The sequence below is a fragment of the Molossus molossus genome, unplaced genomic scaffold (genome assembly GCF_014108415.1).
Source record: "Molossus molossus isolate mMolMol1 unplaced genomic scaffold, mMolMol1.p scaffold_m16_p_1, whole genome shotgun sequence".
NCBI lineage: Eukaryota > Metazoa > Chordata > Mammalia > Chiroptera > Molossidae > Molossus > Molossus molossus.
The window spans coordinates 222697655-222723812 of NW_023425344.1; the positions used below are offsets into that span (position 1 = coordinate 222697655).

At 40.7% G+C, this 26158-nt stretch overlaps 1 protein-coding gene across 2 annotated transcripts in view; it reads left to right on the top strand.

The window, feature by feature from the left end:
• The first annotated feature begins 15076 nt into the window (after window positions 1–15076).
• EXD2 (exonuclease 3'-5' domain containing 2) overlaps window positions 15077–26158 on the top strand; it is a 49767-nt gene continuing 38685 nt past the window's right edge. For both annotated transcript variants that reach the window (XM_036274124.1, XM_036274133.1), the window contains exon 1: window positions 15077–15128. The gene's annotated coding sequence lies outside the window, so the exon portion shown is untranslated. The remainder of the gene's footprint in view (window positions 15129–26158) is intronic.

Here is a 26158-nt window from a genome sequence, read left to right on the forward strand (position 1 = left end):
GCTGCTCTAAACAACAATTTTTTTAAGAATAGTTTGTTGGCCCAGCCAGTGTGGCTCAGTTGTTGAGCATCAACCCATGCACTAAGAGGTCTCCGGTTTGATTCCTGGTCGGGACACATGCCCAGGTTGTGGGCCCAATCCTCAGTGGGGGACATGCAGGAGGCGGCCAATCCGTGTTCTCTCTCATCGATGTTTCTATCTGTCTCTTCCTCTCCATTTCTCTCTTTCTAAAATCAATAAAGCGAAAATTTTAAAAAAAAGAATGGTTTGTTGATTTTTATAGAGAGAGGAAGGGAGGAGAGACAGCCAGAAACTTCTTTGTGAGAGTGCAACAAAGATCAGCTGCCTTCTTCAGGCCCCCTGCCGGGGATGAAGCCTGCAGCTCAGGCCTGTGCCTGACTAGGAATCAAACCAGCAACCTCCCAGTGCATGGGATGACACCCAACCAACTGAGCCACATGGGCCAGGGCTACCTAATTATTTTAAACTTCTGCATAATATAGTGTCCCATAGTTAATAAATATTTCTTGAGTGTCTACATTGTTCTATGCACTGAGGATATAGCAGTGAACAAGCTGGATGATATTCCCTGCTCTTCAGGAACTTATCTTCTAAAAGGAGTGGGGCACCAAAAGTCATAAGATAAACAAGTAAAATATGTATATATATGTTAGATGCTGATTAGTATGTTGAGGTTTAAATAGGGTGGTCAGAGAAAGCATCACTAAGAAAAGTGATATTTAAATAAAAATTAAAAGGAGGGGAAGGAGAAGCCCTCATGAATATCTAGGGGAAGAGCATTCTAAGCAGAGGAAATATAGCAAGTGCAGATGCCCTGAGGCAGGAGAATGCTTGCCATTGAGTTACAGTTACAGTATCCATATATGGGCCATGTTAATTACTTCTCATAGTCAAGGTCTTATGTGAATATATTGAAACAAAAAGACTGAGTCGCCCTGGCCGGTGTGGCTCAGCGGTTAGAGCGTCGACCTGCGGTCCTGAGAGACCCGGGTTCGGTTCCCGCAAAGGAACCGTACCTCGGTTGCAGTTTGTCCCCGGCCCTGGTCGGTCGTGCGGGTGGCAGCCACTCGATGTGTTCCTTTCATATCGATTTTTCTCTCTCTCTCTGTTCCTCTCTCTCCCTCCCACTCTACCTGAACAAAAAAATGGGAAAATGTCCTCGGGTGAGGATAAAAAAAAAAAAAAAAAAAGACTGAGTCAACCAACACCAGCAATCCTTATATAAAATAATAAGGGGAATCAGGAGAGAGATTATTTTTATGCACACACACATAAAAAGCTAGAAGAATATATACCTAGCTGTTACTGTGCTCATTTCTGTAAGTAGTTACAAGGTCATAGTTGACATTTGTGATCATGGCATCTCCCGTGCCAGGTAAGTATCATAGTTGACATTTGTAACTGTTGTCTTGCACTATTTATTCATTATTTTCTTTGCCCTCTGCTAGAATCTCTTTTTCTGGTCTGGGTTTTTTACCTGGTGGGGTGAACTAAACTTCCATTTCTGAAGGACCCAAATCCCCTTGAGGGTCTTGCCATTTTCTGGTTGCTTTACTTTTCCATTATTCTTTCCTATTAGGCATGGAAGTGCTCAGAGGCTTCCCAGAGAATCTCTTGGGTTCCAGAGAAACTCTTGGGTACCTGTCCCTATTGTATAACAGAGACCCAATTACCCCTTGGTAATTAGGACCAATCACCTCACTCAGTTGAGTAATCCTTTCTTGGCTTTTGGTTTTGTGGCATAAGGAGCTCAAAATGGCTAAGTGACAATCTCAACTACCCATTCAATGGAAATACTGTTCTGTTTCATGGCAGAAGCATTTTTCTTTTGCGTACTATAACCTCTAAGCCATCAGAACTCAAAGTTGCAAGGATGGGAAGTAAAAATTCTGCAAGAAGACTATTAGGTGTAAAAATGAGAAAAGCTACTTTCATTTTCAACCCTCAATTCATGGCTTCATACATTCCGGCTGTAGAAGAAACAGTATTAATATTGAAAAATACAGTTCAGCTGGTGTGGCTCAGTGGTTGAGCATTGACCCATGCTGCAAGAGGTTGCCAGTTCGATTCCTGGTCAGGACACATGCCCAGGTTGTGGGTCAAATCCCCAGTGGGAGGCATGCAGGAGGCAGCCAATCGATGTTCTCTATCATCAATGTTTCTATCTCTTTCTCCCTATCACTTTCTCTCTCTCTCTAAAATCAATAAAGGGAAAATTTTTTTAAATATTAAAAAACACAGGGTGGGGCAACAGTAGGTTTACAGTTGTGAGAATGCAAAGACAGTTTATTATTATTCTTGTATTGTTTTCCATACAAACAACTGTAAATCTACCTTGCTTCATCCTGTATATTGAATTCTGTAAGATAATACCAATCTTTCAAGATGTTCTCTCCCCACTGGCATTGGCTCTAAAACCAAGGCATCAGTAGGCTATTTCAGCATTCTATCAGGCCGGCATCTTCTGGATAATGAGGTATGTGGAAAGATCAATTAATTCCACAGATATGAGTCCATTGCCACACTTCTTTTACAGTGAAACATGTTTCTCCATTACAAGCAATACTGTATGTAACAACATTGCATTAAATAAGTCCATGGATGGTGGTGCTTGCAGAAGCACCATATATGAGCAGGGAGGAGAAATAAATCTATACCCGTAATATATGTCTATTCCAGTAAGGACAAATTGCTCCTACCTTATGATATAAGGGGTCCAGTGCAATCAACTTGCTACCAATTGGTTAGTTCCCTCAGGGAATGTCATGTTGAGGGTCCAGTCTAAGTCTTTATTGTGGGTATGTTAGGTTTACTGTGGGATTTACTTAGCCAGGTCAGACTTATTGAGAAGTACTTAATGTTGAATCCATGCATAATCTTCATCTTTGCAAGATGGCCGCATTATACTTAAGCTCATTAAGCCAATATTTGTATTTGGAGAAAGTGGTGAAGTGACGTTCATACTACATTTTCACTGAGAGCTTCCTCAATTGAGTGGATACCCTTTTGTAAACACTTTTATGGGATTCAAATATCATGATGTTCTGCCTGTTTGAGAGATCCATCCACATATCTCTTCCCCACACCTTCCTTCTACTTACTTTCCAATACCACTGTTCTTTCCAAGTCCTAAACATACAGTAAAACTATTAGCAACTTCCCATTAATCAGCATAGCTCTGTTCTGTCTATTTCTCAGTCCAGATAAAGTGGACAACCAAATGTATTTCTCGGAGATCTGCTCATTGAGAGGATTTTGCTTCACCACTGTCTTACAAGGATACTCCTATTGGGGGCTATAATGCTACAACAGTGTTTTCTGTTTGGTGCAGAATTATCTGTAAATCAGGCATGATATAGGTAAATTACATTGATTGGTTTTCAAATGTTAAAGCAACTTTCAACTCCTGAGATAATTTTTGTCTTCTCTCTTTTTTTTTCTTGATCAAGCTGGTTAGAGGCATGGTTTTTTTGTTTTGTTTTTTAAATCCTCACCCAAGGATATTTTTCCATTTTCAGGCAGAGGGAGGGAGAGATAGAAACATCCATGTGAGAGAAACACATTGATTGGTTGCCTGCTGCGTGACCCCCACCAGACCGGGGGACTGAACTGAAACCAAGGTACGTGCCCTTGACTGAAATTGAACCTGAGACTCTTTGGTCTGCGGGCCTACATAGAGGCATGGCTTTTTGTTTTTGTTGTTGTTAATCCTTACCTGAGGATATATTTCCATTGAATTTTTAGAAAGAGTGGAAGGGGGTGCAGAGGGAGAAACATTGACGTAAGAGAAACAAATCGATTTGTTGCCTGCTGCACATGCCCCAACCTAGAAAGGAATGTTAAAATCTTTATGATTGTGGAATTGTTCATTTCCCTTTTAATTCTGTAATTTTTGCTTCATATATTTGGAAGCCCAATAATTAGGTATATACACATGTATGATTATGTCTTCTGATATACTGACCCTTTTATTATTATAAAATACCCCATTTTATCTCCTGTAGCACCTGTGTCTTGAAATGTTTTATCTGATACTAATATAGCCACTCCACTTTCTTATGCTTTACTGTTTGCATATCTTTCTCTATTTACTTTCAAACTGTGTCTTTGTATTTTATTTATTTAAAGTGTATTTTATAGGTAGTGAATGCTGCAAAATATCTTAAAATGCACAAGACATTTCCTCACAATAAAGAATTATCCACAGCCCTGGCCGGTTTGGCTCAGCGGTTAGAGCGTCAACCTGCGGTCCGGAGAGACCCAGGTTCGGTTCCCGCTAAGGGCACGTACTTCGGTTGCAGTTTGTCCCCGGCCCTGGTTGGTCTTGCGGGTGGCAGCCACTCGATGTGTCCCTTCACGTCGATGTTTCTCTCTCTCTCTCCCTTCCTCTCTCTCCCTCCCACTCTATAAAAAAAAAAGAAAAAAAAAAAAAAAAGAATTATCCACAGCCCAACATGGTGAGAAACCTTGATCCATAGGTAACAATGAGTGGTTAAAGTGAAACTCAAAGAAAACAGACATACTTCAGATGATGTTATTACAGGGCTTTTATTTTATGTTTTTTGTGGGTTTTTTTTTTAATCCTCACCCGAGGACATTTTTCCATTTTTTGTTCAGATAGAGTGGGAGGGAGAGCAAGGAAGAGAGAGAGAGAGAGAGAGAGAGAGAGAAACATCGACGTGAAAGGGACACATTGAGTGGTCGCCACCCACATGACCCAACCAGGGCCAGGGACAAACTGCAACCAAGGTATGTGGCCTTAGCGGAACCGAACCTGGGTCTCTCTGGTCCGCAGGCCAACGCTCTAACCGATAAGCCAAACCAGCCAGGGCTATGTTTCAAATATAAATTTTATTGATTTGAGAGAGAAACATCAATGTGAGAGAGAAACATCCTGCATGCACCCCGACGGGGAATCGAACCTGCAATCTGGGCATGTAACCCTGAGCAGGAATCGAACTGGAGACATTTTGGTGCACGGGATGACGCTCAACCAACTAAGCCACACCAGCCAGGGCCAGGGCTTTTATTTTAAGTAAGGAGTGGAAGGCCGATACTGTGGCTGATACCTTCCACTGATACTGGAGGTTTAGAGAGATTTGGGCATGCTAGAATCCTAACATTGTTTGCGTGAACTCAGATGCCTCCATTCCAAGTTGCAGTGTCGCACCCTTCCCAATCAAGGTCCTATCGTTTACTACAGAGTTGTGGCAAGGCTATGAAGTCGACCTATGTTGTAATTCTGAAATTTGCACATATTTTTTGTTTTATTTTCAGCAAGATTAGTCTGTAGGTACAAAAAATAAGGGTTTCTTTTGAGGCTGCCATAGAAGCTTTCATTCTCTGTGACTTGAACTGAATGTTTAATGACTTGAGCTTTCCATTTCTTTAAGTAAGTTCTTCAGAGCAATCAAATGCTGCCACTCCCAACCTGCAGTTATTATAGTCACCATTACTGTCAAACTGTCAAACGTGGCTCCAAAGCACTTACTAAAGGTGTGAGGTTGATTGTTTATGATGCCACTACATCCCATTTCCCATTGACAAGTTGCTCAATATTGAATTTTAGTTTAAGGATGTGACTAAATCAACCCAAAATCCTATATCTGGAAATCTGTTTCCTAGAACCTCTCTTGGGACCATTTTTTATACTGGGATTCAATAAAGAAAAAGAAACTATAGTAGTTATCTTAACTGAAAAAATTAATGTAGAGTTATTGAAGCCCTGGCTGGTTTGGCTCAGAGGTAAGAGCGTTGGCCCGCAGCCCAGAGTCCTGAGTTCGGTTCCCACTAAGGGCAAGTACCTCAGTTGCAGTTTGTCCCCAGCCCCAGTTGGGGTCGTGTGGGTGGCAGCCAGTCGGTGTGTCTCTCGATGTTTCTCTCTCTCTCTCTTCCCCCCTCTCTCCCTCCCGCTCTATCAGAAGATAAATGCAAAAATGTCCTCGGGTGAGGATAAAAAAGAAAAAGTTATTGGAGATAGCATAGGTATTGGAGAACTGAAAAGAAAAAGTGGAACAATGAAATAGTTCCTGGCCCTGGCTGGTGTGGCTCAGCTGGTTGGAGCGTTGTCCTGTACACCAAGGGGTGGCGGGTTCAATCCCCAGTCAGAGCACGTACTAGAGGCAACCGATCGATGTTTCTCTTTCACATTGATGTTTTTCTCTCTCCCTTCTTCTCTCTAAAATCAATAAAAAGCATGGGGAAAAAAATAAGTAGAAACTGCAAGAAATAGATGGGATAGTAAAAAGTCAAGGTTGGGATTATTGGGACCAACACTTGGAGGGGCCCTAGAGAGCTGGAACCTAGACCTGGAGGAGAACATGCTGCTGACTTAACACTGGCACCTCAGTAGCTAGAGGAGGGCCTGCAGTGTCAGGACCCTGTCCCCTAAAGAGGGTTGCTGACCATCTGGTACTGGTATCTCTGAGGAATGGGATGAGGCTCCTTTTGGGAATATGTAAAGAAATCCGGAGCTAGAACCAACTGCTGCTGCTGCTGGCAGGAAGAACTGTTGCCTGGGTGACACTGATAGAAACAGGAAGCAAACAGGAAGGAACAAGTCCTTTCTCCCTTCTTCCTGCCTCTGATCTCCCATTATTTGCAGAACCTAACAAGAGAGTCAGCCTGGCAAAGGAAAAATGGGAATTACAGAGACCCAGCCTCAGCACCATAAAACACAGTATAGATGGGTAAGTTGGAAGCTGAGGAACAATTTTTTTTTTTTTTTTATAGTATGTGCCCCTAGCAGGAATGAACCCAGGATTCTCTGGTCCACAGGCCAATGCTCAACCGCTGAGCCAAATAGGCCAGGGCGAGGAACAATTTTTTAATAATTTTTTTGTTTATTGATTTTAGAGAGAGAGGAAGTGGGAGGGAGAGAGAGATAGAAACATCGATGAGAGAGAACATCAATTGGCTGCCTCCCGCATGCCCCCACTGGGGATTGGGCCCACAACCTGGGCATGTGTCCTGACCGGGAATCGAACCAGTGACCTCTTGGTGCATGGGTCGACGCTCAACCACTGAGCCACACCAGCCGGGCGAGGAACAATTTCTTTATAGCCAGCAGAGTTAGACAATCGCTGTTCAGAGTACATCCAAAAGGATGAGGGAGAGGCTGAACTTTGAGAGACAGGTTAGGTTACATAACATGCACATACCTCCCAGTAAAGAACTTAAACTCAACTCCTCAAACACTTGAAACATTTCTTTCTCCCCCAAAGTCTCTCCTCTGAGATGGCTTGCCTTTTCTCCCAGGAAGTTTGGAGCCTTGCTAACTTCTCCATCTGATTGATTCCCCTAAATCTTCTAAATCCTCACCCCTTTACCCTACAAAACAATTCAGCTCAGCCCCCAATCACACCACTCACTGCAGAACAAAAGGAATGTTGATTCGCCAGCCTTTCAACCCTTATTATTAGGTAAACTTGTCCCATTGGGGATGTGTGCTTCACCCTCAATCTAACAGGCCTTCACGAATTATTCCTAAATGAATATAGACATCATTCCCAAGAGGTAGTCTCACTCCAGTTCCTTAGGAGAAAAAAAAAATTCCCTGTATCTCTAAACCACCAAAAAAGGATACCTTTTCTCACTTGCTAAGTCTTTTTTGTGTTTCCAACTAGCTTGCAAGCTTCTTGAGTGCCTAGCTACATATTTTTATAATCCGTAGAGCACCTAATACTATTATAAAGGTTTATGGAAGAGATCAGTGGGCAGAAAGGATGGATAGAATTTCGATGGAAGGAAGTAGGTTTTTCAGAAAGAGCCTATAATAGTGGTTCTTGTAAGTTTTGACCTTTATCTTCAACACACTAAATAGATTCAATAAAGTGTACCATATTAAAAATCTTGTTTTGTTTTATCCTCACCTGAGGACATTTTTCCATTTTTTGTTCAGATAGAGTGGGAGGGAGAGAGAGAGAGAGAGAAACATTGACGTGAAAGGGACACATCAAGTGGCTGCCTCCCCCACAACCCACCCAGGGCCAGGGACACACTGCAACTGAGGTACGTGCCCTTAGCAGGAACCAAACCCAGGTCTCTCTGGACCGCAGGCTGACGCTCTAACCACTGAGAAACACCAGCCAGGGCTAAAAATCTTTATTGTGTATCTTCAGTGCTGGGCATTCTATTAAACAGGTTTTAGTTGACCTGTGTGGCATGCATTCATTATTAATATCTTTCATTTCCTGTATCAGCTAGGTATTGCACTCCTGGTGACAAAGACTTGGCTGCAGTGGCTTAAAAAATTAGTTTATTTTCTGATGTAAAAGAAGTCCAGACAGCTCGGCCTCTGTGGCTCAGGGGTTGAGAGTTGACCCATGCACCAAAAGGTCGCTGGTTCGATTCCCATCAGGCCACATTCCCAGGTTGTGGGCCCAATCCCCAATTGGGGGCATGCACGAGGCAGCCAATTGATGTTCTCTCTCATCAATGTTTCTCTCTCTCTCTCCTTCTCCCTTCCTGTCTCTCTAAAAATCAATAAAGGAAAAACAAAGTCCAGAGGTAGGTAGTTCAGGGTCAGTATGGAAACTTCAGAAGGCAAAAAGGATCTAGGCTTTTTCTACCTCTCCATTCTATCTTTCTAAGCATCTGGTTTCCATCTTCAAGGTGCCACTGCAGTGTCGGAGAGCTGATGGAGCTCCAGGCATCAGGCCCTAGTCTTAGCAAAAAATAAGTGGAAGGGCAATGACTAAATTATGAAAAAAAAAAAAAAAAAGGCTGGTGGCAGTTGTCTGCACCCTTTTTTGGAACTTTACCAAAAGTCCAATGCAAAAAATTTTGTTCACACCTCATTGGCCAGAAATTAAGTCACATAGCCATACCCATTCCCAATGGAGACAAAAATGTATTTTTTAAGTGCAATTTTATTTCTTATTTAAAAATTTTTTTCCCTCTGGACTGCAGGCCGACGCTCTAACCCTAAGCCAAACCGGCCAGGGCTAAAAAAATTTTTTTTCTTTATTGATTTTAGAGACATAGGAAGAGAGAGATAGAAACATTTATGAGAGAGAACATCAACTGATTGCCTCCTGCATGCCCCCAACTGGGGATTGGGCCTACAACCTGGGCATGTGCCCCAACTAGGAATCAAACTGGTGACCTCTTGGTGCATGGGTCAACACTCAACCACTGAGCCACACTGGCAGGGCTTAAGGGCAATTTTATAATGCCCCCTGACTTCTGTTACTAAGCACAAGGGGAGCATGGATATGAGGTAGGCCACTAGCACTTCCTATCACAGTTCCTCTTGAGTTTTCTATACGTGATATCCCAGTGCTTGGCATTAAGTTGTCCTTGGAATCAATAAATAAATGCATAAAGCACTTTTAGATAAATCAAGCAGTTCACAGTATGATTTTTTTTTTAATCCTCACCCGAGGACATTTTTCCATTTTTTGTTCAGACAGAGTGGGAGGGAGAGAAAGAGAAACATCGACATGAAAGGGACACATCAAGTGGTTGCCACCGGCACGACCCAACCAGGGCTGGGGACAAACTGCAACTGAGGCACGTGCCCCTAGCGGGAACTGAACCTAGGTCTTTTTTTTTTATTTTATTTTATTTTTTTTTAACTTATCCTCACCCAAGGACATTTTTTTCCATTTTTTTGCACAGATAGAGTGGGAGGGAGAGAGAGGAAGAGAGAGAGAGAGAGAAACATCGATGTGAAAGGGACACATCGAGTGGCTGCCACCCGCACGACCAACCAGGGCCAGGGACAAACTGCAACCGAGGTACGTGCCCTTAGCGGGAACCGAACCCGGGTCTCTCCGGACCGCAGGCCGATGCTCTAACCGCTGAACCAAACCGGCCAGGGCCTGAACCTAGGTCTTTCTGGACCACAGGCTGACGCTCTAACCGCTAAGCCAAACCAGCCAGGGCCACAATATGATTTTTTTTTTTTTTAATTGCCTTTGTTTCTAGGGAAGTTTCAGGTTTACAGAAAATTTTAACAGAAAGTACAGAGAGTTCCCAGATACCTCCCTACCATCCTCATACAGTTTCCCTTATTATTATCTTATACTATTGTGGACTTTGTTACACTTGATGAACCAATATTAATACATTATTACCAACTGAAGTCCACAGTTTATTTTAGGGTTTTCTCGTGTTGCACAATTCTATGGGTTTTGACACATGCATCATTACTACAATATCACACAGAATAGTTTCACTGTCCTAAAAATCCTCAGTGCCCCACTTACGCACTCCTTCCTTCCTTCCCAGGAAGCCTGGTGACCATTGATCTTTTTACTGTCACCAGAATGCCTTTTGCAGAATGTCATATAGCTGGACTCATACAGTATATACCCTTCTCAGCCTGGTTTCTTTTACTTAATAATATGCACTTAAGATTCCTCCATGTCTTTTTGTGACTTGATAGCTCATTATGTTTTTATCACTGAATTTAGTTATTCAATGAAATACTGGTATCTCATTTAATTTACAATTCCATAATAATATATAATGTTGGACATCTTTTCATTTGCTTATGTGGATATCACGTATCTTTTTTGGTGAGGTGTCTATTCAGATCTTTTGTTTCATTTTAATTGGGTTGTTGTTTCAAAAGTTCTTTGTATATTCTGGATAACAAATCTTTATTAAATATGTATTTTGCAGATATTTCCTCCCAATCTGTGGCTTGTCTTTTCATTCGTCTAATCAAATTTTTTTGGCATAAAATTGTTCATATTTTATTGTTTCTTAAATCTCTGCTGTATTTTGTAATGTCCTCCTTTTTAGTCTGAATATTATTTGTTCCTATATCTCTTTTATTTGAATCAATCTCACAGGATTTTATTAGTCTTTTCAAGGATCTAACCTTAGTTTTGCTGGCTGTCTGTATTGGATCTATTTCTATTTTAATTTATTCTCTGATCTTTATATTTTGCTACTATTTTAGATTTATTCTTTTGTTTTTTTCTAATGTACTAAGCCAATCACTTATATAATTAATTTTTAGTCTTATATTCTAGTATAAAAGCATAAAAGGTTATTAATTTACCTGTACCCTATAAATTCTCATATATAGTATTTTTATTACCTCTCAAACCTAATATTATAAATTCCCATTGGGATTTCTTCTTTGATCCTTCAGTTGCTTTTTGTTTTTGTTGTTAATCCTCACCTGAGGATATTCTTCCATTGACTTTTACATAGAGTGGAAGGGAGGGAGAGAGGGAGATGGGGGGAGAGAGAGAGAGAAACATCAATGTGAGAGAGACACATCGATTGGTTGCCTCCTGAATGACCCCGACCAGAGGCTGGGGGTCAAACCTGCAACCCAGGTACATGCCCTTGACTGGAAATTTAACCTGTGTTGCTTTGGTTCACGGCAGATGATCTAACCGCTAAGCCAAACTGGCCAGGGCCCTTCAGTTGTTTTTTTTTTTTTTTTTAAATTTTTTTATCCTCACCTGAGGATATTTTTCCATTTTTGTACAGATAGAGTGGGAGGGAGAGAGAGAGAGAAACATCGACGTGAAGGGACACATCGAGTGGCTGCCACCTGCACGACCAACCAGGGCCGGGGACAAACTGCAACCGAAGTACGTGCCCTTAGCGGGAACCGAACCCGGGTCTCTCCGGACCGCAGGTCGACACTCTAACCGCTGAGCCAAACTGGCCAGGGCCCTTCAGTTGTTTTTTAAATCTCTAAATATATGGAGTTTAAAAAATAATCATTTTATTATTGATTTCTAACTTAAGTGTAATATGGTCAGAGAATGAGACGTGCACAGCCCCCTCCCCCATTTTTAGTAAGTTGCAGAATGGCCTAAATCAAAATTAACTTTCTTAAATCTCTTTTGCATGTTTGAAAAATATGTGTTCTCAAAATGCTGGGTGGAGTTCTATACATGGTCCTTAGAAAATGTTAATTAGCACCCTGGCCGGTTTGGCTCAGCGGTTAGAGCGTTGGCCCCCGGACCAGAGAGTCCTGGGTTTGGTTCCTGTTAAGGGCACGTACCTCAGTTGCAGTTTGGCCCCGGCCCCGGTTGGGGTTGTGTGGATGGCAACCACTCAATGTGTCTCTCTCACATTGATGTTTCTCTCTTCCTCTCTACCTCCTGCTCTATCTGAAGATAAATGCAAAAATGTCCTTGGGTGAGGATAAAAAAAAAAGAAAATGTTAATAGCATTAAAGACAAGCGATTCTTGGATGCCTTTTCATATTTAAGAGTGCGATACATTGGCCTGCGGTCCAGAGAGACCTGGGTTCGGTTTCCACTACGGGCATGTACCTTGGTTGCAGTTTGTCCCTGGTCCTGGTTGGGCTGTGTGGGTGGCAGCCACTCGATATGTCCCTTTCACATCGATGTTTCTCTCTCTCTCCCTCCCACTCTATCTGAACAAAAAATGGAAAAATGTCCTTCGGTGAGGATAAAAAAAAGAGTGCTATACACTGAATGTTTTATGTCCTCTCAAAATTCATATGTTGTAAACTAACTCCAATATAATGGTATCGGGGTGGGGGTTTGGGAGGTGATTAGGTCATGAGGATGGAGTCCTCATGAATGGGATTAGCGCCTTATAAAAGAGGCCCAAGAGAGCTCCCTACCCCTTTGACCAAGTCAGGACACAGTGAAAAGACAGATGTCTATAAACCAGAAGGCAGCCACTTACCAGACAATAAATCTGTTGGCACCTTAATCATGGACTTCCTATCCTCCAGAACTGTAAGAAATAAACTTCTGTTGTTTATAAGCCACTTAATCAATGGTATTTTGTTATAAAAGCCCAAATGGACGAAGACAAAGAATGAAGTACTAAAAAGCTGATTGGAAATTCTTTATGCACATATGAGGCTTGTTGACTGGGCTTTCAATGTAGAATGATTGCTTATGAACCCAGACAGTTCATTATGGGACCCTTCCAATGTCAATATTCTGCCATTCTAATCTAATTTAGCTTCTAAAATTATATTGACATTTGTTTGTCTGCTATTATCTTCTCTGCTGATCTTTTTTCCATTGGGTTTATAAAATTTAATAAAATTATATAAAATTATTTTAGTATTTTGTTTTTAATCTTCATCCAAGGATGTGTTTTTATTGATTTTGAGAGGGTGGAAGAGAGAGAGAGAGAGAGAAACAATGATGTGAGAGAACATCAATTGGTTGCCTGCCGTATGTGCCCCATTGGGAAATAGGGTCTGCAACCAGGTGTGTGCCCTGACCAGGAATTGAAGCTGCAACCTTCCACCTGAGCCTTCTGGCCAGGGCATTAAAATCTTTTTTATTGAAATATATATATATATATATATATATATATATATATATGCATTCAGAAAAGTGACCACAAATATGCAACCTGAACACACATGTAAACCAGAACTCAGATTAAGAAATAGAACATTATCATGTTCTCCTACAGTCATTATTCCACCAAGAGTAATAACTGCATTAATTTCTAACAGCATGGATATTTAGGTAGTTTCTAGTTTAGGACTAGTACAAAGTATGGCTATTAACTTTTTTATACACGTCATTTTAGTGAACATATGGAGACTTTTCTGTTGGATAGACACCTAAGAGTGAAATTGTTGGGACAAAGGCTTTGCATATATTCAGCTTTAGCTGATACTGCCATCCAGTTCAACAAAGAGATTGTACTAATTTATGTTCCCTTTAGCAGTATATTAAAGTTCCAATTGGCCCACAATCTTCCCAGTACTTGGTCTTTTCTGTTTTGTTTTGTTTTTCATTTTGGATTTTCTGGTGAGTATGTAATGGTATCTCACTGTGGTTTTATTTGCATTTACTCTTCACTTTTTTTTTTTTTTAATGTGTTTCAGGATTGAGAAGATTAAAATGAAGGGGGTTAATCCCCTACATCTGCCAGAAGTTTCCCCTTTATGGGTACTTATCTAACGTAACTTAGAGCCTTCTTCCTGTACTGGAGGGAATATAATATAAAGGACGAGGGCAACAAGCTTTGCAATCAGATATACTGAGGTTTGATTCCCAGCTCCAAAGCTTACTTGTTTTGTGACCTTAAGAAATTTATTTAACCTTCCCAATTTTATGTAAAATGGCACTAAAAATAGTACTGCGTACTAGGTTATTATGAAGATTTTATGAAATAAAATATGTAAAATACTTTGCAAAGTTCCTAGCACACTGTGATCACATACTCAACTAATGGCAGCTATTATTATATCTTATATTGTTTACACACATCTCATTTTTCCTTCTGATTTACACTTTCTATGATCAAGCTATAATACACAGCACACATTAGCTGCTTCTCATATAATACAGTAGTTGCTGATTAAGACTCCTTGAATGGCCCTGGCCGGTTTTGCTCAGCGGTTAGAGCATCGGCCTGCGGTCCAGAGAGACCAGGGTTCAGTTCCTGCTAGGGGCATGTACCTCGGTTGCAGTTTGTTCACGGCCCTGGTTGGGTCTGTGATGGGTCGATGTTTCTCTCTCTCTCTCTCCCCCTCCCACGCTATCTAAACAAAATATGGAAAAATGGAAAAATGTCCTCGGGTGAGGATTAAAAAAAAAAAAAAAAGACTGCTTGAATGAACGATTTTAAGTATAAACGGAAGGTATTGTGGTGTTTATAAAAGATGGCATAAATTATTATAATGGAATAGTACAAATTGCACTGCTAATGAGTAATACATTATGTAAACAAGTGTCTCTCCTATTTACTTTCACTATTTAACAGTTAAGTAAATTAATGCATTAGAGAAACACTCCTGGAGCTAATTAGTAGTGACAATTACATGTCCCATATTGCTTTTGTGAGGGTTCCAGAGGTTTCTCCCTTTAAAATCAAAACCAACAAAAATTTCACCCCAGAAACAAAAACAAAAAACACCATTTTTCTGAAAAAACGTTAAGCCTTTCAAATTTTAACTGACCCTTTGTTCGGCAGCGGGAAAACCGGGGAGGCAACATCTGCCCCAGCAGGTTCCGTACAAGATGGCGCCGCCCACTTGTACACCCCAGCTGGGATTACGTCCTAGCCCGTCGCAGGACCGGAAGTGGTTTCGGCCGTAGTGGATCCGGGTGGGTGCGCGCAGGTGGCCGCGGAGGTTCCAGCTCTTCAGCGTGAGGTGCCGCAGGTGTTCGGGTGCCGGGCCACAGGTAAGCGAGGCTCAGAGGCCAGCGAGGCCTTTCACACAGCTTGTCCGAGGGACAGAGGGGGTTTCCAGTGCGGACTGAGGACAGGGGTCGTGGAGTTGGTGATGTCACCGTGTGCGGGGGCGACTAATTGAAGGGACCCTGCCGTCCCAGAGCGACTTGGCCCTGCCCCTCTCCCCGCCTCCGGGCGCGGCTTCCTCGCACCAAGTGCGCGGGCCCCCCAAAGCCTCCCAGGGCAGTCCCCTCGGACTCCCCCTTGTCTGTTTAGAAGCACCTACCAAACCTTCAGGGCTTTTTGACCCAGTAAAAAGGAAGCACCATCTGCAACACCTGGTAACTCCTTGGACGCTGCGTGTTCCACGCGTCCAGTTACAGTTCCCTCTTCGCGATTCGTGGGGACTTTCCCCCGCCCCCCATTGTTACCACCCCTTTCCTCCCAGGCCACACCCGCTGCTTCGGGCCTTGCTAAGGAGCCACCTCTTTTTTAGCATCCCTGGGATACATTAAAAACTGGGACATTAATGATTATTTATTACAAAGTTGGTACCTACTCATCGAAATATAAACAAACCCAAACCTTTATAAACTTTAGACGTACTATTGGACGCGAACGGACCTTCTCAGATACCCACTCTTTTATTAAACCAGATTAATTATATTCTATGTTTTAGTTGTATTACAAGGATAGAAGGAACTACACTGAAAGGTTTTGTTAATGATAATTAAGAAGTGAGGGACAAAGTTTCCTGACCAGCGACTCTTTCTCTTTCCCCCGACTCTTTCTCTTTCCCCCAACCCCCCACCCCACCCAATATAAAAAATAAAAAAAAGTGAGGGAGAAATTAGGTTTAATATGGGAGACAAATGATTAATTTATTTTAATAATGCATTTATTTGTATTTATATCCATGCATACAGTCTTGTAAAAACATTGGTGAAATTTTTAAACAGACTAGATCCTCTTTGACCTGTGTCTTTCCATTTACATTTTTTTCTTCTTTAATATCTTGCCCGGAAGTAATAACTATTATCCATTTGGGGTGTGTTTTCTTATTTCTTTTTCTTTATATTTATTGACTGATGTTTGTACATATAAGATATATTCTTGTTAAACTTTCACAAATGCATATTTTACAAATATGGTGTGCTGCACCTAGTCAGCACAATGACTTTTTGTGCTTAAAAATGGGTCTTAGGTCTTTCTCTTTGTCAATATGTAGAAATCTACCTCATTCTTTCCGCTTGCTCTGTAAATTCCATAGTATGTTAAGATTCCATAGTATGTGACATTCTGTAGATTGCTTATAGCTTTTCACTGTTAGACACAGTATGGCATATAAAATCCTCCATATGTGTCTGTGTGCCCATGTGAGCATATTTCAAGTAGTTATTAGTGAGATTATGGGAGTATTTAAAATATATTTTATTGATTTTTAGAGAGAGAGGAAGGGAGAGGGAGAGAGAGCAACATCAATGTGAGAGTGGATGTGAGAGCAAAACACATATCGGCTGCTTCCTGCATGCCCTCTACCAGGGATCCAGCCTCAAACCCCGGGCATGTGCCCTGACCGAGAATTGAACCAGTGACCTTTTTGTGCATGGGATGACAGCCAACCAACTGAGCCACACCAGAGATTATGTTACGATTGTTGACTAGTTGTATTTCCTTTTTTGAGAAATGTCTCATTTCTGTTGGGTTGTTTTTTTATATGTGTATATATAGTCGTGTTTTATATATTCTGGATAATTTTTGTCATTTATATATATTTTAAATATTTATCCCCAACTTAGTGCTTTTTAAAGTTGTTGCTTGTCTTTAGCCATGTGGTATCTTTGCTAAACCAAAGTTTAAAATTTTATGTTTAAATATATCAATCCTTTATGTGTGTATTTTATATTTTCTAGCTATCATTCTCTGTTGTAATGGTTCTCAAATGAGAGATCTTTTGGCAATGTCTGGAGACATTTTTTTGCTTCTCCTTTGGGGTGGTTGGTGCTGGCATCCAGTGGGTAGAATCCAAGGATGGTGCTAAATATCCTACAATGTACAGGAAAGCCCTCCACAATAAAGAATTTTCTGCCTTCAAATGTCAGTAGTGCTGAGGTTGAAAAACTCTGCTTGACCCTGGGACAGAGCAGGGGTTTCTCTTATATTTCTTTCTGTAAGTTCTCATATGTTTGAGCTTTTCTTCAATCTCTCTCTCTCTCTCTCTCTCTCTCTCTCTCTCTGTATGTGTGTGTTTATGGTGTATACACAATAATTTTTTACTGAACAGTGTCACTCCAAATAGTCCATTCTTTTTAAAAAAATTTCATTTATTGATTTGAGAGAGAAACATCAATTTGTTGTTCCACTTATGTATGCATTTATTGGTTGATTCTTGTATGTGCCCTGAATGGGGATTTTATCCATAACCTTGGCATATCAGGATGTTGCTTTAATAAACTGAGCTCCTCAGCCAGGGCTTCAGTCCATTCTTGACCCATTAATCTCAAATGCTGCATTTATCGTATACATACAAAGTCTGTTTCTGGACTCTCTTCTGTTCTATGGCCCAATTTTCTTCTTTCCTTTCTTTTTCTTCCTTCCTTCCTTATTCTTTTTCAGACAATTTTTATGAGTTTATTTAAGCCAAAACTGATATGAAAAAAAAGAGAACACAATTAATACCTATGACATGTCGTATGCTGGGGAGCAAGATCTCAAATGCTTCGGAGAATGACAGTTTGGCAGTTTCTTTTCTGCATTTGAGATTAAGGAGAGATGTAAGGAAGATTAGATGAAGTTAGGATAAAGCAAGATAGAGATCAGATTACCGTGTGCAAGCTTTAGAAGGAGGGGTCTGAAAAGGTGATCAGTTATTAGAAGGAAGGGTCTGAAAGGGGGCATTTCAAAGGTGTGTTAACCTGGGGTGGGGAACCTTTTTTCTGCCAAGGGTCATATGGATATGTATAACATCACTGGAGGCCCATACAAAATTATCAGCTTAAAAATTAGCCTGCTAGGGACCATTTGGTCAGGCTAATTCTGGTACTGATTTCGTGGGCCTTATATGGCCCTCGGGCCAGATGTTCCTCACCCCTGAATATGCATAGAAACAATGGACAGGGCTTACTTAAGACAAAGATAAGCCTTTTAGCCCTGGCCTGGCCAGTTTGGCTCAGTGGTTGGTGTGTTGCCCCAAGGATGGAGGGGTCAAGGGTTCACATCTATGTTTCTCCCTCCCTCCCTCCCTCCCTCCCTTCCTTCCTCCCTCCCTCCCTTCCACTCTCTCTAAATATCAATGGAAAGATATCCTCAGGTGAGGATTAACAAAAAATAAAGAAACCTTTTGGTAAAAAAGTTATATATTTACATCTCAAAGGTATAGGGAAAGAAAGCTCCTAGAAGGACTTTGGTTTCATAAAGCCAATATTTATAAGCCTTTGGAGATTAATAGGGGAGGTTTTGGGACTGTAAAATGAATTGGTGGGCTTTGAATTGTTTCTGGGGCCACAATTCTGGTCCTGTAAAGACATTTATATGATAAGGACAGCTGTTTTTTTGTTTTTTTAATCCTCACTCGAGGACATCGTTGCATTCATCTTCAGATAGAGCAAGAAGGAGAGACAGAGGAAGAGGGAGAGAGAGAAACATTGATGTAAGAGAGTCACATCGACTGGTTATCACCCACACGACCCCAACTGAGGCCGGGGACAAACTGCAACCGAGGTATGTGCTCTTAGTGGGAACCAAACCAGGGTCTCCCTGGACCGCGGGCCGACACTCTAACTGTTGAGCCAAACTGGACAGGGCAAGGACAGCTGTTTTTAATACCTCAAGAATTGTGTTGCCACTTAAATGGTGGTAAAGGATTGGCAAATCCATCCTCCTATTGTTGGAATGTATCTTTCTCTCTGGCTACATTTCTTATCAGGCTCTGACATTAATTTCCAGTTTAGCCAAATTTCTGATAAAAAATTTTATTAAATCCCTTCATATATTTTGTTAGGTTTCAGCTGGGACAAATAGCAAATATTTCTAGTGGTATTAAACAATCCCATGGGCCCAAGAGAAGGTACAAAAGTTACCACTTTCTAAGATCCAGAGTCACTCCCAAAGATAGCCAAAAGCCATAGGTAATAAGTTGGAGAGGAAGAAACTGAAATTTTATTTCCCTCTCTCATTGGCCTCAGGATGTTATCCATTTAGAAAAACTTTTGAGGATCCTCCCTGGGTTAAAAAAATTCTAATTAATGCTCTTAGGTCAGCCTTTGACCTAGGAGTAAAACTTAGTCAAAAAAGAGCCCTGACCAGTGTGGCTCAGTTGGTTGGGCAGTTCAATTCCCAGTCAGGGCACATGCCTGGGTTGTGGGCTTGATCCCCAGTGAGAGGCGTGTGGGAGGCAGCCGATAGATGTGCACTCTCTCTCTCCCTCTCCATTTCTTTCTCTAAAAATCAATTTAAAAATATTTTTAAAAAATTATTTAAGAAAGATTGTAACCTCAGGTGGGTTTATTTTTAAAAGGCAACTGTTCAGTAGTCATTTCAGTGTGGAAAGGCAGTTCAGACAGAGGATATTAGAATGAATACTCAAATAGAGGAGGATAAGATAGAGTAATGGAGGTAGTTAGTAGTCAAGTCTGTCTTATGAGTCTTTTGTCTTAGGTACCTCTTATCTTTATTTTTTAATTATCCCTTTAAATAAGTCTTTCAGTGAAGCTACTTAGAAATTTTGAAACTTTTTTGAGCTTCTGCCTGCCAATGAAAATAGGTATCTCATTCTGTTTGCTCAATTGGGGAACCCCTACTTTCAAGCATACTTTTAAAATTATTTTTATCTAATTGAAATGTTCCTTATTATAGCCATTGTAATTGTAGGGCTATTTGCTTGAGGGCTAGCAGCAGTTTGGTAGGATCTTAGCCATAAATGGAGTTGGGTCCATATTTCTGTCTGGCCATACTTTGGAGCTTCTTTTTTTTTTTTTTTTTTTTATCCTTACCTGAGGATATTTTTCCATATTTTGTACAGATAGAGTGGGAGGGAGAGAGAGGAAGGGAGAGAGAGAGAGAAACATCGACGTGAAGGGACACATCGAGTGGCTGCCACCCGCACGACCAACCAGGGCCGGGGACAAACTGCAACCGAAGTACGTGCCCTTAGCGGGAACCGAACCCGAGTCTCTCCAGACCGCAGGCCGACGCTCTAACCGCTCCGCCAAACCGGCCAGGGCACTTTGGAGCTTCTTAATGGACAGAGTTACCAAGCTGAATTCTTAAGACATACAATTTTTAAGTTGACTTCTAGTAAGATTTCTGTTTTTCTAAACCCATACCACAAATCTTGATGGACATAAAGGGAGAGATTAACAGTAGTACAGTCATAGTAGGGGATTTTAACACCTCATTGATATCAATGGCTAGATCTTCCAGACAGAAAATCAACAAGGAAACAGTGGCCTTAAATGAAACACTAGATTAAATGGGTTTAATTGATATCTTCAGAGTATTTCACCCTAAACCAGCAGAATATACATCCTTTTCAAGAGCACATGGAGCATTTTCTAGGATAGACCACATGTTAGGAGACAAAACAAGTCTCAATAAATTTAAGGAGATTGAAATCATATCAAGCATCTTCTCTTACCACATAATATGAAATCAGTAATCAACCAAAAACACACAAGGTCATGGAGGCTAAATATCTTATTACTAAACAATGAATGGGTTAACAGTGAGATCAATGAAGAAATCAAGTTACCTTGAACAAATGAAAATGAAGCCCTGGCCGGTTTGGCTCAGCGGTTAGAGCATCGGCCTGCGGTCCAGAGAGACCCGGGTTCGGTTCCCACTAAAGGCATATACCTCGGTTGCAATTTGTCCTCGGCCCTGGTTGGGTCGTGTGGGTGGCAACCACTCAATGTGTCCCTTTCAGGTCGATGTTTCTCTCTCTCTCTCCCCCTCCCACTCTATCTGAACAAAATAAGGAAAAATGTCCTCTGGTGAGGATTAGAACAAAACAAAACAAAAAAAAGAAAATGAAAACACAACTCAAAATCAATGGGACACAGTGAAAGCAGTCCTAAGAGGGAAATTCATAGCATTACAGGCCTACCTCAGGAAACAAGAATACCTCAAATAAATAATCTAACTTTGCACTTAAAGGAACTGGGAAACAACAACAACAACAAAGCCCAAAGTGAGTAGAAGGAAGGACATAATAAAGATCAGAGCAGGAATCAGTGAAATAGAATCTTAAAAAAAAAAAAAATCAATGAAACCAAGAACTGGTTCTTTGAAAGATAAAAAAGCTTGACAAACCTTTAACCAGACTCATCAAGAAGAAGAGAGAGGACTCATCTAAAATCAGAAGTGAAAGAGGAGAATTAACAACTGACACCAAAGAAATACAAAGGATTGTAAGAAAATGTTATGAACAACTAAATGCCAACAAATTGGACCATCTGGATAAAATGGAGAAATACTTAGAAACATGCAAACTTCCATAACTTAATCAAGAAGAATCAGATAATCTGAATAGACAGATTACAACTAATGCAATTGAAGCAGTAATAAAAAAAAACTCCTAACAAATAAAAGTCCTGGACTGGGTAGCTTCACAGGTGAATTTTACCAAACATTCAAAGAACTGACACTTATCCTCTCAAACTATTCCAAAAAATTGAGGAGGAGGGAAAACTCCAACCTAATTTTACAAAGCTAGCATTATTCTAATTCCAAAACCAGATAAAAACACTACACAGAAAGAAAATTATAGGCCAGTATTCCTGATGAACTTAGATACTAAAATTCTGACCATAATATCAGAAACTGGATCTAGCAATACATTAAAAAGGTCATACACCATGATCAAGGGGGATTTATTCTGGGGATGCAAGGTTGGTACATTATCTGCAAGTCAATAAATGTGATACACCACATAAACAGAATGAAGGATAAAACCACATGATCATATTAATAGGTGCATAAAAAGCATTTGATAAAATCTAACACTCATTTATGATAAAAACTCTCAGCAAAGCGGGAAGAGAGGGAACGTACCTCAACATAATAAAGACCATACATGACAAACCCACAGCCAACATCATGTCCAATGGGCATAAGCTAAAAGCATTTCCCTTAAAATCAGGAACAAGACAGGGATGTCCACTTTCACCACTCTTATTCAATATAGTACTGGAAGTCCTAGCCACAGCAATCAGAAAAGAAGAAGAAATAAAAGGCATCCAAATTGAAAGGAGGAAGTAAAACTATCATTATTTGCAAATGACACGATAGACTCCGCCAAAAAGCTACTAGATCTAATAAATGAATTCGGCAAAGTAGTAGAATACAAAATTAACACCAAGAAATCGGTGGTATTTCTATATGCTAATAATGAACTATCAGAAAGAGCCACTAAGAAAACAATCCCATTTACTACTGCACCACCACCAACAAAAAAAAGGTACCTAGGAATAAATTTAATCAAGGAGGTAAAGATTTATACTCAGAAACCTGCAAGACAATGACGAAAGAAATTGAGGAAGATACAGGTAAGTGGAAGCATATACCATGTTCATGGATTGGAAGAATTAACAATGTTAAAATGTCCATACTACCCAAGCAATCTATAGATTCAGTGCATTTCTTATTAAAATAATAACGGCAGATGTCACAGATCTAGAACAAATATTCCAAAAAAGACCCTGAATAGGCTCAACAATCTTGAGAACGAAGAACAAAGTTGAGGTGTCACCATATCTGATATCAAACTATACTTAGAAGGCCATTGTAATAAAAACAGCTTGGCACTGGCATAAGAACAAGCATGTAGATCAGTGGAACAGAACAGAGTCAATGGAACAGAACAGAGAGCATGGGAATCACCTATATGGTCAATTATTTATTTATTTATTTGTTAATCCTCACCCGAGGATATTTTTCAATTGATTTTTAGATAGAGTGGAAGGGAGGAGGGAGAGAGAGAGAAACATAGATATGAGAACGAGACATTGATTGGTTGCCTCCCATACCACCCCGGCTGGGGAATCAAACCTGCAACCCAGTACATGCCCTTGAACAAAAATCAAACCCAAGACCCTTTGGTCTTTGGGCCATCGTTCTGACTGCTGAGTCAAACCAGCCAGGGCTGGTCAATTAGTATTTGATAAAGGAGGCAAGAATGTATAATGGGGTACAGACAGTCTATTTATTTATTTATTTAATCCTTACTTGAGGACATTTTTGCATTTATCTTCAGATAGACTAGGAGGTAGGGAGGGAGGAAGAGAGAGAGAGAAACATCGATGTGAGAGAGACACATTGAGTGGCTGCCACTCACACGACCCAACCTGGGCTGACGACAAACTGCAACTGAGGTACGTGCCCTTAATGGGAACCGAACCCAGGACTCTTTGGTCCGTGAGCTGACTCTCTAACCGCTGAGCCAAACCGTCCAGGGCCATACAGTCTTTTTAATAAATGATGTTGGGAAAGTAGGACAGATACTTTCATGCAAGAAAATGAAACTAGACCACCAACTTACACCACACACAAGAATAAACTCAAAATGGATAAAAGACTTAAATGTAAGTTGCAAAACCATAAAAATCCTAGAAGAAAACATAGGCAGTAAAATCTCAGACATCTTATAGTAATATTTTTGTCGATATGTCTCCTATTGCAAGGGAAATAAAGGAAAAAAATAAACAAATGGAACTATGTCAAACTAAAAAACTTCTGCATAGCAAAAGAAACCATCAACGAAATGAAAAGAAAATCTATATGGGAGAACATAATTGCCAATGATATATTGGTTAAGGGGTTAATCACCAAAATACATGAAGAACTTATACAGCTCAACACCAGGGAGACAGACAATCCCATTAAAAATGGGCAAAACACCTGAATAGACACTTCTCCAAAGAGTACATACAGATGACCAATAGACATGTGGAAAAATGCTCAACATCACTAATCATCAGAGAGATGCAAATTAAAACCACAATGAGATATTTCCTTAGACCTGCCAGAATGTCCACCATCAATATATCAACAAATAAATACTGGTGAGGATGTGGAGAAAAGGAAACCCCACTGTGGAAAACAGTATGGAGCTTCCTCAAAAAATTAAATATGGAGTTCTGGCTGATATGGTTCAGTTGGTTGGGCATTGTCCTATGCACCAAAAGTTTGCCAATTCAATTCCCAATCAGGACACATGCCTGGGTTGCAGGCTTCATCCCTGGTAGGAGGCATGCAGAGGCAGTTGATCATTGTTGTGCTCTTACATCAAATTTTTTTTCCTCTCTCTCTCTCTCTCTCTCTCTCTCTCTTTCCTTCTCTCTCTAAAAATCAATAAACTCTCCTTTAAAAATTTTTGAAAATGGAACTGCCTTTTAACCCAGCAATCCAACTTCTGGAACTATATCCTAAGTATCTTGAAACACCAATCAGAAAGGATACATGCACCCTATGTTCGTAGCAGTGTTATTTACAATAGCCAAGATCTGGAAACAGCCAAAGTGCCCATCCGTAGAGGAGTGGATAAAAAAGCTGTGGTATATTTACACAATGCAATGCTATGTGGCTGTAAAAAAGATGGAACTCTTACCTTTTCTAACAGCATGGATGGACCTGGAGATTATTACACTAAGTGAAATAAGCCAGCCAGAGAAAGACAGATGCCATATGATCTTACATATATGTTGAATCTAATGAACAAACAGAGGCATGACTACTTGGAACATACTGACAGCTGTCAGATGGGAGGGAGAAGGGGGAAACTGGATTAAGGAAGGTGAAGGGATTAACCAAAGAACATATATGCATAACTCATAGACCCAGACAATAGTGTGGTGATGGCCAGAGGGAAGGCAGGGCCGGGTGGATGTGGGTGGGTGGGGGTTGGGCATCTGTAATAGTGTCAACAATAAAAATAGCCCTGGCCGGTTTGGCTCAGCGGTTAGAGCATCGGCCTGCGGTCGGGAGAGACCCGGGTTCGGTTCCCGCTAAGGGCATGTACCTTGGTTGCAGTTTGTCCCCGGCCCTGGTTGGTTGTGCGGGTGGCGACCACTCGATGTGTCCCTTTCACATCGATGTTTCTCTCTCTCTCTGTTCCTCTCTCTCCCTCCCACTCTATCTGAACAAAGAATGGAAAAATGTCCTCGAGTGAGGATGATTAAAAAAAATAATAATAATAAAGTAAAAAATAAAATACAATAATGAATAGCCATTCTATTAGGAACTTTGGTTTTTTTTCATTCTGCCTTCTTTTGCCCTGATTTGGATATTCTTCCACTGTTGGCTCTACTATTGTGAATCTTTTATTTTATTTTTTTTATCCTCACCCGAGGACATTTTTGCATTTATCTTCAGACAGAGGGAGGAAGAAAGAGAGAGAAACATCAATGTGAGAGAGACACATTGAGTGGCTGCTACCCACACGACCCCAGCCGGGACCTGGGATAAACTGCAACCCAGATACGTGCCCTTAGCAGAAACCGAACCTGGGACTCTCTGGTCTGCGGGCTGATGCTCTAACCGCTGAGCCAAACTGGCCAGGGATTGTGAGTCTTCTAAAGAGTGTCCCTTCCTCTAGCATTGCCCTCCTGCAGTCTAGCTCCTGCACTGCCATCATGATGTTCTTTGAAATATGAGTCTGATCCTGTCACTCCCCTTATTAGTCTGTTATTGGCTCTATTACCTGTAAAATTTGTATGTTATCTTTTTATTTTTAATATGTTTTTATTTCAGAGAGAGGAAGGGAGAGGGAGAGAGAGAAACATCAATGAAAGAAACATCAATTGGCTGTGAAATATAAACTACAAATATATAAAATGGGGAACTCAATTTGGTGTCAGTGACTTTTAATTTACCACAAGCTTCATATGACTCATTAGTGTGATTCTAATACTCAAAAACATATTTCATACAGAATTAATAACATATAGGTAAAAAGATAATAATATCAATGTAGTCTACACCAATTAGACCATGTCTCAAATATTGAATACAGACCTGGGTGTCACATTTTAAGTGATACCTTGAC